Source organism: Crocodylus siamensis, chromosome 2 (genome assembly GCF_052110815.1).
Source record: "Crocodylus siamensis isolate JL-2025a chromosome 2, ASM5211081v1, whole genome shotgun sequence".
NCBI lineage: Eukaryota > Metazoa > Chordata > Crocodylia > Crocodylidae > Crocodylus > Crocodylus siamensis.
This window is the reverse complement of record NC_143396.1, coordinates 79,063,118-79,075,239: the sequence shown is the minus strand read 5'-3', so window position 1 is coordinate 79,075,239 and position 12,122 is coordinate 79,063,118.

Sequence of the window (12,122 nt, the reverse complement as noted above, 5' to 3'; positions counted from 1 at the left end):
AATCTTGTTGGTCTAATAAAAGATATAATCTCTACTATGAGTCCTGATTATTTTTTCCTCTAGACCGATATGGCTACAACCTGGATACTTTCCTTGAATTGAAGAATTTTACAGAGAGGCCCTGGACAACACTGCAGCATAAGAAGAATGGGCAGTCAGTCTGAAAGCAAATGGAACTTGTAGTAAAGCTGGACACTGGTACAGAAGCCAGTGTGGTGTTGGAAACAGTGTTGTTAGTACCGAAAGGAAAGTTAGGTACAGTAGAAGGTAAAATTTAGAGGTTGTGTTGGTGAACTAAATAGCTGGATCAATTAATTGGCAAAGAATTTGAACAAACCTTCCAGGGGATAGAGAAGTTTCAACTAAGTACGCAATAATATAGAGCTGAAAGGGTTCACTTAACTGGTCTTTTTTGTCCTGAGGAAAGTTTCCCTCCTCATCGTGTGAGTAGAAGTAACAGACCAGTAGATTCACTGACAGGTTGTTATAGAAAAAGATATGAAATCCTTTGCTTACACATACCCTATATATTTTGTTCCTTTGGGGCTATGTAGACAGGGAACATTTTCCACTGCTTCAAAGGAGAGAATTTCTGAGAGAATTGGCTGAAGACAAATATTTCTGTGTGTGATGCATCAACAGGATTCTGGCAGGTGCCCTTGGAAAATATAGAGCACGGGTTTTTGTACATTCATTATGCTCTTCGGGAGATACTGCTTTCCTATTTGTACCTCAGGCGATTGACAAGAAAATATAACAATTTTTGACGGGATTCAGATTTACATAGATGATGTTTTGACTTGAGAAAACCAACAGAAGAGCTTGAGCAGAGGCTCTGAGATAGATCCAGAACTGCTGAGCTAAAGTCAAATGAGCAAAAATGCAAACTGTGTGTAAAGGATTTAGTATACCTGGGAGAAAGTTTAGTATGGTAAGGTAAGTAGGAAGAGCAGAGTAAATCTGAGATCATCAGCAACAGACCACTAAGGGAGCACAAAGAATTCTTGGTATGGTGCACCATGTACAGAAGTGTATTCCTAATCTAGCCACATGAAAGCCCTACAGAGAAAAGCTTAATAAAGAGTCTGAGCAACTTAAGGAATTAATGAAAGAGGTCCTAGTTCTGAGCTATTGTGACAACAGGTATAAAGTTAAGTTGCCCATTGATAAGGCTAGTGTTGGCACAGTCAAAATTACTGGATTTATCTGACATCAGTGGTACTGAAGTATCTTGGAGGCTCACAGATTAACTGAACATTCTTTACGACAATTTGGTTACAAGTGTTTGATGTTTTGTATTAGGTTAACTTTTTTTTTTTTTACTATTTGACTGAGAAAGGAAGGTGTCGAGAACCATCATTAAGGAATTTTGGAATGAGTCATGTAAAGCTAGTTGTGTTATGTGCAAGCTCATGGTACTGAAGATTGATCACTTAGACCTCAGACAAATAGGCTAAGTGCAGATTTTCAAAAGGCCTGAGGTGGAAGTGCTTTAAGTACAGTGCTTTACTCAAAGCGCTCTAGATTAGGTCAGGATCAAACAGAACACATGTTCGGTTGGAGGGGAGAGGAAGGGGCTCAGAGCCTGCAAGTAGTAGATGAGGTCAGCAGACTGGGGGTGCTCCTGCATGCCTCCTAGGAGGCTGTGGGAGAATGTCAAGCCCCGCCAAGCAGGTGGCCACCTGTGATTGGCTCTCTTCCCCACCCCCCTGCCAGCTGGCTGCTGTCAGTGCAAGTGGCTGGGGGGCGAGGGAAGGAAATGGACCTTCCCCCAGCTTGTGAGCTTGGGTCTTGGTAGGGGCCGAGCTAGGTCTACATGGCAGGGAACTTCATTTCCACCCTGTTCCCCAGCAACCCGTTCCTGGTGCACAGAAAAGCAGCGCAGTCCTGAGCTGCAGCTGGGAAAATGGAACCTCTCTGCCTTACAGATCCCCTTCCTGAGCGTGTGGGTGCAGGTCTTGGTAGGGGAGGGTCCTGGTAAGCAATTTTGCTTTCAAAATTATATTTGAATTATTTGTATGGCACCCTATGCACCTCACCTTTATATATTATATAAATATAAATATATTTATAATCTATTTATCAACCTATTTTAAAGGACTGACAGAATGGTTGTGGTTTAATCATAATAAAATGGTCTTCCTTTTGGTAAGGGCGTGGTTCCCCCTTTAAGGTTAGGTACAGACATTACACTTTTATTGGTATAGATGGTCAGGAAAGGTACAGACAGAAGAGCAGCTCTTTGTTATAACTCATGGCACTTCACAGGAAGTGCCATGAGTTATAATAATCCCCCAGACATTTGCTGTTGGGCCTGAGGTGTTGGAACATCAAGCTGCTGTTTAGAGTGTCTGAGAGCCTGCAGCTGCTCTTCCCTAGTAATGCCTGGTCCCCCTCCAAGCCCTGGTGCTCTTTTCAGAATGGGGGGGGGAAGGGAGCAGAGGGAGCTCATTCTGGGGGCTGCCCAGCTGGTGCTGGAGGGTGGGGTAGGTGGATTGGAGCCCCTCCCCTCTGCTTGGCTGCACCCAGACCAAACTCCCTCCACTCGCTTCCTCCTCTCCTATTCTGAAGACAGGACCAGAAGTAGACTGAACCTTGATCCTGGTTTGTGCAGACACAAGTTACTGAAGGTGCTCTGTTTTGGAGTGTCTTAATCTGAACCCTCTTGCAATGCAGGTTTAGACTGTTGCAGGATCAGGCCCTTTTAAAGTGTTTTGCAGCTTGCAAGTGTGTTAGGTCATGGTTGTAAAGTGCTTTCAGGGGCCAGATCAGGCAAAAATGGTCACTTCTGTCTGCACCTAAACTGATATATAACCATAACAGAACAGAAGTTTGGCACACATAATTGGTTTAGAAATGGTGGAACTTAAGTTAGGATTTGCCTTTCTCACTGAAGGGCTAATGCGTGTTCTGTTCTCTACCTATCTAAACTATGTAGCTTACAGAAAACCATGTAACTTAGATCGATTCTGCCTCAGGCTTTTTGAATGTCTTTACCTAGCCTAAGAGTCTGGAGGCTTGCGGCTAGCCAGCCCTGCCCAATTATTTATCACAGCTGGGAAGCAATCAGTCATTCTTAAAAGGCTGAGGGAGGCTATAGAGGTGGTGTAGTAGTGAGGTAGTTTGTGTAGGGACTGAAGCAGGCTGGGTTGTAAAGAAAGGATTTTGGGGAGTAGTAAGCCATGGTGGATAGAGAAATTGTTTTGTTTGTATTTTGTCTAAGTTTTGATGGAAAATCCAACCCTGTCTTGGAGGGGATTGTGTGTTTCAGTGAGCCCTTCCTGGAAAGAAACAGACTTGTCATTTTACCTGCAAGCACACAGCTCATTAGGCTTAAGCAAGGAACTTCACTGGTCAACTGAGATGCAAAACTGAAAAATGTTTCCTGATGAGTTCAGGAAGCACCTAGATTAGTCTGTTTCTGAAAGGGAGGGTGAAGCTTATGGGATGATGTTAGACATTATTTCTGTCATCAGCCCTTAAAAATATTTGGTAAACAAGCAAGGTAAAGTGTAGCATTCCCTTCTGCAAGGTATGGGGTACATCCTGCACAATTCTCAGCATGTGGTGAGCATATGGCTTTTAGCATGAATAAGACTAGCTTTATGCCAAAAAACTCTACTTCCACTTGTCATCTTTTTGGGGGAAAATCCTGCAGTCCTGTGCTCTTAATGCACTGCACAGCTAAAAAAACCTATGATCCCCTTGGCAGCTCTTACTCAAGTTCAGCTCTTTCAAAGGAGATGGCTGGGTTATTCAATCACCAGTCAGCTCTGACAAAGCAGATACTGTTTTGTGGCCTTGCACCTTTGGTGCCTGTCACTTTAAGGGCTGGAGCAGGCAGCCAGCAGGTGCTTGATGAAGGTGGCCATTTGCAGCCAAGGGAGTAACGTCCCCCAGCTGAGCTTCTGTTTGCAACATTTTGGAGGTAAAGGCAGGCACTATGGGGATGGCAGGAGGCTACTGGTCCTGGGCATGACCTGAAACTGCACCCTGCTAGGGTAGGGAGGCTTGGAGAGACTGCCTGTGGTGGGGCAGTATCATTCAAATGCCAGGACCACTAACCTCCCCAGTGAAAGGCAGATAGGGTGCCCTAATATCCCCAGCCCCCACAACACTGTGGATAAGAGGGCCAGGCACGTCTCTGGACACCTGAGCCCTAGGGGGTACAAGACTTGAGGAGACCCAGTAGTAGATAGTGAGGCTAGGCAAAGTTAATCCAATGCCTGGTGAATTGGCTGGTCACTACCCAAATGAGGGCCACAGGAGAGGCCCAAAAGGCTGTATGTTGGCCAGTCAAGGAGCAGAGCTGATAAGCCTGATGGCCTGCTGGAGCCATCAGGCTCAGAGTGAAGGAGGCCCAGTACAGAGCAGCGTGAGAGAGGGCAGAGTGCAGGAGGCCCCAGTGAGAGGGGGGCGGTATGAATGAGACTCAGAACAGAGCAGCCTGGGAGAGGTCTGACAGAGGACTAAGTTGTGTCTGGCTTTATGCAGGGAGAGTAATAATATTCTGGAGGCCATCTGCGAGGCGTGGGCCATGGTATAGGGTTGGTATGGAGCTGTGGATAGCGCCCCCTGGCATCAGGGTATTATAATGCCTCCATCCAGATGGTGGTCAAGCCTCCATCCAGCCCACCTGGGAAATGCTAAATGAATTACTAGGTGTCCCACATAAACAACACCGCCCTGGCCACAAGCAGTATAAACACAAAAGATTTATTTACAGAAAACATAGAAAAACACCAAATGCAATTTAAAACACTACTAACTACAAGATATAATCTATAGGTTATGCTGCCCCAGGGGAAGCTGCTAGAGAGCGTGGGTCCTTCTGCTGTGCAAGGGGCCCCTCGTTGCTCTTGGAGGAATGGTAGCATGCCAATCTTTGCTCCCAGGGGGAGGCTATATGTGGGAAGTGACTGGCTCCAGACAGCATGTATGCACCCCAGAACTTCTGGGCTGAATTACATGGCCTGCTAAAATGAAAGTGCAGGAAAAACTCCAAAAGGAGCTAGATTGATTTAGTGGCTACAGCAGGCCTAACCCCACAGTTCTACAGGAGCAAAGGTCCATCAAAAGAAACAAGGGGAAAGACCAGGGATCACAGCTCCACCGGGAGCAGTAAGTGCAAACCTCAACCCTGACCCAAAAATGGCAGGATTAGAAACTCCCAGGTTTCTACTCCGTTTAAGCTGCCAGGCCTAAATCCTGGCCAGGAAACCCCAAAAAACAATACTCTTTAACCAAGTATTAATTCCTTTAAACCTCAAAGAACAAAGAGGAAGAAAAGGAAGAGAGAGGATTTCCCAGACATTGGGACAATTCTCCCTTTCTCCCCTCTACCTGAGCTTTGTTTTTTGCTATCTGCAAACTCCTTCTCCCTTGGAGGAGACGTCTCTCTTCAGCAGCCCCTGGCAGCTTTTCTTCTCCCAAACCAGCTTAGCTCAACTTATATCGCTTTGCATGACATTACCCTGGCCTTGTCCAGTTCCTCTCCCAATCAACTGGCCTGAAGAATCCTCTGCTTCCCCTGGCCAAAGAGGCCAGAGGGGTTCACATATTTTTCCCAGGTACAGGCCCCAGCTTGCCATGTTCTAAGCAGGTGCCCAAAACACAGGGGCCATCTTGCCCACATAAAAGCATACACAATCCCCCTCCCCCCCAATATACAACCCAGGTGTGTGTTACATATATCTTAACAACACTAGGCAACACACACATTGCCTTTGCAGGTGGTCACCCATCCCCAGAACGCTTGGTAGTTACAGTCCAATATCTATTTTTGGATCAAGAACATTTTCTTGGTCCCTAGGTCAGGGCTCTCCTTATATAAAGTCTGTTTCAGCCTTTTGAACCAGGTCAAACTGGTCTATACTTCCTCCCCAGGCAAGGGAGAGCCCAGAGAAGCTTCAGAAGGCTTGCTTCTTGCATTGTTACGGTGAGTACGATTTGTCTTAATTACTCTTCCCAGTGTCTACAGAACCTGAAGGAAATAAATATTCTTCCTCTTTTCCAGTAAGCCAGAAATGCACTCACTCACCTAAGAATTGAGTAATACAAGCCCATGATGACACATGTAACGTTAATATGAATGTTTCATAATTTCATGGTTATCTGTCAGCACTTCGTGAAGAGTTTATCTGTCAAATCATTTTGGTGATGGATTGTAGCACAGTTCTTAATCTAAGAGACATCTTGTTTAAAGAACTAGCCTGAACAAACCTGCCTAAATTATGTTTATGTAGTTTCTTACTACTTGGTTCCCAGAATCCTTTATATTCTAATTCTTGCCAATGGCTTGTTTTTGCAATGTGTTTGGATGTGTTTGTGTGTGGGTGTCCATGTATCAGAGTTCTGCAGGATCACTGATGATCTGACGCAACCAGATTAGCTAAGGATTATTTTCTAGCCAAGCCAGGTCTGCGTGCCAGATCTGGCATGAAGCCAAGTGGAGGCAGCGCAGGGCTCTGGATCCCAATCCATGTATGTGGGACTGCGTGGAGGTGGCGTGGGGCCCTGGGGTCCCAGTTCTTGTGGGCGGAGTGAGGGGAGGCAATGGGGCCAGGCAGAGGTAGCACGGGGCCCTGGAGCCTGATCCCTGTATGAGTGACCTGCATGGAGTCCAGGGCAGCACGGGGCCCTGGAGCCTGATCCCTGTATGAGTGACCTGCATGGAGTCCAGGGCCTGATCCTGGTGTGCAGAGCCTGGCAGAAGCAGCATGGGGTCCAGGGTCCCAAATGTGGTGCAAACCCTGATGGATGGTGGCACGGGGCCTGGAGCCCCAGTCCTGGCATGCAGGGATAGACAGGGGCAGCGCAGTCTGCATATAGGTGTGCAGGTCTGATCCTGGGGCATGGAACCAGTTTGGCCCATGGACCATTCCTGTGCTATTTATTTGCTCTGCTAGTTTAGCTGATAGTTATGCCCATATCTGCAAAGTTGCCTTGTGCATGGCATAACCGGACAGGAGACACTGCGTCTCTACCTTACCTGGTGTGGAACTTCTCAGATACATGACTTCCCAGTTGGACTGTGCATCTCAGCCATAGCGTAGACCTTGAACTGGGAAACTATTAGGGATACCATGTAGAGGCTTCCATGGGATTTTTTCGGTCAACAGAATTAAAGAATGCCTTTAACTTGATGCTACCAAAGGTAAGTTGATTTTGGTGCGAATCTCGGAGGAGAATCAGAGAGCAAGTAGTGTCCATTGTAGATCCCCAAAGAGGGAAGCCTGATTGCTCATGGCAATGCGGTTTTGTTAGGACTTGTTGATAGGATATGCAAGAAGACTTTTTCCAGCGTGGAAAAAAGTTATTGGTGTATATTTGCTACATGCAGCGTGAGCCCTTTCCCTTTGTGGAGTGAGGAAATGATCCTCGTTCCACTCTTCTTGCACCTTGAACTTTCCCCATATTCTATGTGAACAAAGAATTCTGTGTAATGCTGTATTTGTGGGCTTGACAATATGCAGGAGAGCAATTATAGGATCAGCTTCAGCAGTACCGCCATTTCATAACAGTTTCTTCTGGGTTAAACTAATCTCCCCTAATGTAGGCATTGCCAAATAGGTTTCAGGATCAGGTATTGCATCTGTTCCTAGTGTATTTCATATAGTGTCACTTCTGCTGAGTGCTTTCTTATAATGCTCCTTTCATTCTTACAGGATGTCTTCTGCAGTTGAACAGATGGTGCCATGAGCCTTAATTTTTACCCTGGATGCTGTGCATCCTTTGCAGTTGGACAGCTTTGCATGCAACTTACACGTTGTTCGTTCACAGTCTTTCTGTCTCATTGCTTTTGAAATAGACTTTCTAATCTTCCTGTTTTGGTAGAGGGATGCCTTGTACCCATTTGCATTCAGAATCATCAAGGCATGAAGGGCATTCATATACATATTTTTTTCCTGCAATGCTGGAGTCTGCATACGTGCTGAGGCGAACTGCGCTGTGCCACATGCAGTTATGTAAGTGGCAAAAAGCCACATCAGCTTGCAGAAAATGGTGGCGGTGTGCTTTTGAAAGCACCTCTGAGGTGTTTTAGTTGAAAAGTGCACCGCTGCCATTTTCTCAACTCTGATGCACATTTTGCCACCTAAGTGCTGGGCACTTAACCTCCTGGCACTCCCAGGATGATTTATGACTTACCTGGGAGAGCTCTTTGTACATCAAACTTATTCTGCACTGTAAAGGAGTATTGACTCACAAGTCCTAAATTCTCAAGGAACAGTCTTGCTTTGTATCTTCTATCAGGCATATTCCTATGTTGAAACTGAGGGGTAATAGCTTGCAAGTTATACAAGCATGAGTGCAAAGGTGTGAGCTGCTGGCGAGAGAGGGAGGGAGGGAGAGAGAGAGTTTGATCTTAAATCTCTGCATGTACACTTGGATTGCTTTTAAAAAAAAAAATTTTATTTTTTTTAAGGAAATGGTTATTTTACCGAACAGTCACATTTTAATGGTGTTCTGTGTTTTGGGGGGCTTTGTCTATGCTGCAGCAGCAGTATATCCTGCTGCTGCAGGGCTTGAGAATTCCCTGCCCTGCTTTTCCTTATTAAGTCTGCTCTAGAGCTAGAAGCTTGAGGGCTATCGGTGTTGGTAGATGGGATGTGGTCTGTCCCCTACCCACCTGGACTCAGACATAATGCCATGTGCTATAGACAAGATTAAGGTGCTCTAGAAGGTAATTTTGTTAATGGAGGCAAACGTTTGGCTGCAGGTGCCATTTAATATTTAGTTTGGCTTCTTTTGAAACTTGATATCAAATAAACTTTCCACCCAACAAAAGTATCAAGGAGAACTTGTAGTCCAATAGATTTTGATTATTTTATAGCAGCCTGATAACTCCAAAGGAATTCTCTATTTCAATATGATACTTTCCATCTAGTTAGTCTTCTAATAGAAATTGTTATCTAAATTAATCTTTTGGTATAATCTTCTTTTGCCTGTTTAAAAAATGTCCTTCAATTCTATTTTATAGAGTAATTTAATCTGGCAGCAATCCGAAGCTCATTTTTATGTCCTGTGTTACAGCTCAGCATTTTAGAAACGGAGATTACAATGGAGGGATAGCTACTTTTTATTTTTTCCCCTCTTACGTTAGTTCAGCTAAACAAGAGTGTATTGCATCCCTCTTTTAATAACAATTAAACAGCACAGAATTTGGTCCTACAGACCTTGGAACTAAAGACCTATTTTTATTATGAAGTAAGCCTGCCATCTGCTGGACATGCTTCAGAAACGATTTTATTTTCCTATTTGTAAACACAAGGGAAGAATTGTCCCCACAGATCCACTCCGATTTCTTCCTTTTTCATGCGGCTTATGCGTGTTCTGGCCTGCATTGGGAATCTGCATTTAGAAAGTGGATGGTGGCAGGCTGCAAAAGGTTCAAGAGTAGCACTGATGGGGTGCGTGCATTCTTCTTTCTCCTGGCCCAGCAGAGATAAGTTACAGCACCCTTTGGTAGCTGATGGCTTGTTCTGGCAGTTGAAAATAAATGTTTTGGTAGAAGGGCTAGACTGTGCCCACTTTTTCCTGATTGTAGCCTCAATTTTTGTTGTAGCTGGGGTTGGGCAAAGGGCTGCCAGCATAACGGAATGAGGTACGTGCTACTATGTCTATGTCACTGGGAGCGTTTTGGACTGAAGACATGAGACAACAGCTTTATTGCCCATATCTGCATTGCAGCTGTACATCAGGTGCAACTTCTAAAGTCCAGTCTCAAAATACAGCGAGCTCAGTGCAAAGCCTAAGGCAGATTCTTTGGACTCTTACAGACATTTCACAGTGCTGATCCTCTTCTCTGGACAGGGCACATTTAATTCAGTGTCTAAAGAAAATCATTTTTAAAGCCATATGGAGAGTCCACAGTGTTCTTTTCTATGAAATAAAATGTAAGAAATTGGTAAGCAGTGTGAACATTTACTGGCAAGAACTGGAAAAAGCCTGTGTTCATTTAATGTAGTTTGACCTCCTGCCAAGACAGTCCTTTTGGATTACTGTATTTTAGCATTCATGTCAGTATACTCTTTTTAGCATCCCAATAGGATATAGGAACTTGTTAAAAAATATTTTTTTTAAGACACATGGCTTTATATGTGAAACAAATCAGGTGTCTGCCTCAGTTTCATGTTAAAGTCCGTATTGAAAAATCAACTGCATTAGATACCAGGGATGGGTACATAAAGGTCAGTCTGTAATAATAAGGGTACGTTATATCATGCTTCATTAGTTTTCTCCTTATTCCCAATAGGCTTTTTTTCCCCAAGAAAAAAGATTATGCTCTTTGGAGGAAAGACCATCCTACATAGTGGTAGTTAAGGTAACACTTCTATTTGGTGACACAAAGGGCTTATACCATTCATCACAGCTGTATTTTGCAGCTAACTTCCTTATAGAAAGATGTTGAATGGGACTTGTATTATTTCTGGAAATGTTAAAAGAAGTACAGTAAATGGAGTGTCAGCATGTTGCCCAGATATTTGTGACTTGTATTGGAAAAACTAGTCATTTCACACCAGTGATGAAAAGGAAAATAGCACATTCGTAATGTCACAGAAATTAGAGATGGAAACACTTATTAGGTCATTTAGTCCATTCTGGTTCTGCAGGGTTGTTGCCTACTGTGTAATAGATTGCCACCTTACTGCATAAGGCAGTAAGTAATCTGTTAACTGTAAAGGCCACAGGCTCAGGTTGGGATGCGGTAGGGTGACTTGTGCTCTGTAGAAGAGCCCCTTCATTAGTCACACAAGGGCTGACATGGACAACAGTGATATAGGTGAGCTAAACTGACTTATGGCATCAACATTTTGGTGAATCTTATAGTCCTATCATGTAAAATGTTAAGTAGTACAAGGAGCAGAAGTATGGACTTCTAATGAATTTAATCTCCATAAAGTATATTATTTCAGTCTTTGGAGAAAAAATATATTTCAAATATTCATGTTTGTTTGCCTGTCTTTTCTAACTCTACCATTTTTTTAGCCTCACTAGCTGCTGCTTGTTTCCTACATTCCCATTTCAGAGGAATAGCAGTTTGTTGTGCCTTAATAATGAAGGGCTTTTAAGATTCCCCGACTTCCTACTATGCTGGTGGATCTTAGTGCTTATTCTCATGGGCTCCAATCCAACAGGGCACTTTGTAGAAGTAAAGGGGTCCATGCTAGCAGGTCCTAGCACTGGATCCCAGTGGCAGAAAGTGGTAGTATCCATTAGGAAAAGGAAGTATCCAAGTAATACTTTGAATTCTTGACTGCCAAAACATTGCATTATTAAAGAGTTAAGCAACAGCCGCCTGAAGTTGCCTTTGTGCTCTTTCAGAATGTTAAAGGTTGCTAAACGTATCCCTTTGCAAGCCATGAAAAATACACACCAGTCCCGTCCCACAACCTCACCTCTGTCCCCGGAAGCTGGAGTATAAACTCCCAACTGTGGTTTAGCAATGGCTGGCACATAATAAAAGATAGGACACATGAGTAGCCAGTTGTGCCATTTTTTTTGTGTTGCTATGTTTTGTTGGATTGTGGTTTGTCATTAATCTGCATACACTCTAAGTGCCTTTCACTATGTTAGGTGAAGCTGTGTCAAATGGTGGTTTGATTAGCTGCAGCAGCTTGTGAGTTGATGCTGCCATACGCAGTGAGATGTACCTGCACTTTGAGGGATCAGTTCTTCATTTCAGCTCTGTTGTTCAGAGGAGCGAGTCACAAGGGTCTGAATGTGTAGTAGCATAAGCACATTTGTGACAGTGCATGCTTGGGGCTTACTCAGGGCTAAGTGATAGCAAGGTCTGTGGGGGCTGTAGAACACAGATGAAGGGGTAATAACAGCTGGCACATCTGGGATAGTTTGTAGGTAAGTGCCTGAGTGTAGGTCAAACAGCTAGGAGTAAATGGTTTGTGTATGCTAATATGTTTCTACAGTTTTCACTGTCCCCAGTGCACTTGGTGTTTTCACTGGTTGCTATAGTGTTTACCTGGGGTTGCTCAAGTGTTTAGATTGTAGGGATGATTTTTTTTTAAAACATAATCCCATCCCCTTTACATGATTCTTTCCCCTGAAATAATGTTGTATTCCCATACTGAAAAGTAAGTTTGTGTCTATTATTTTAGTAACTT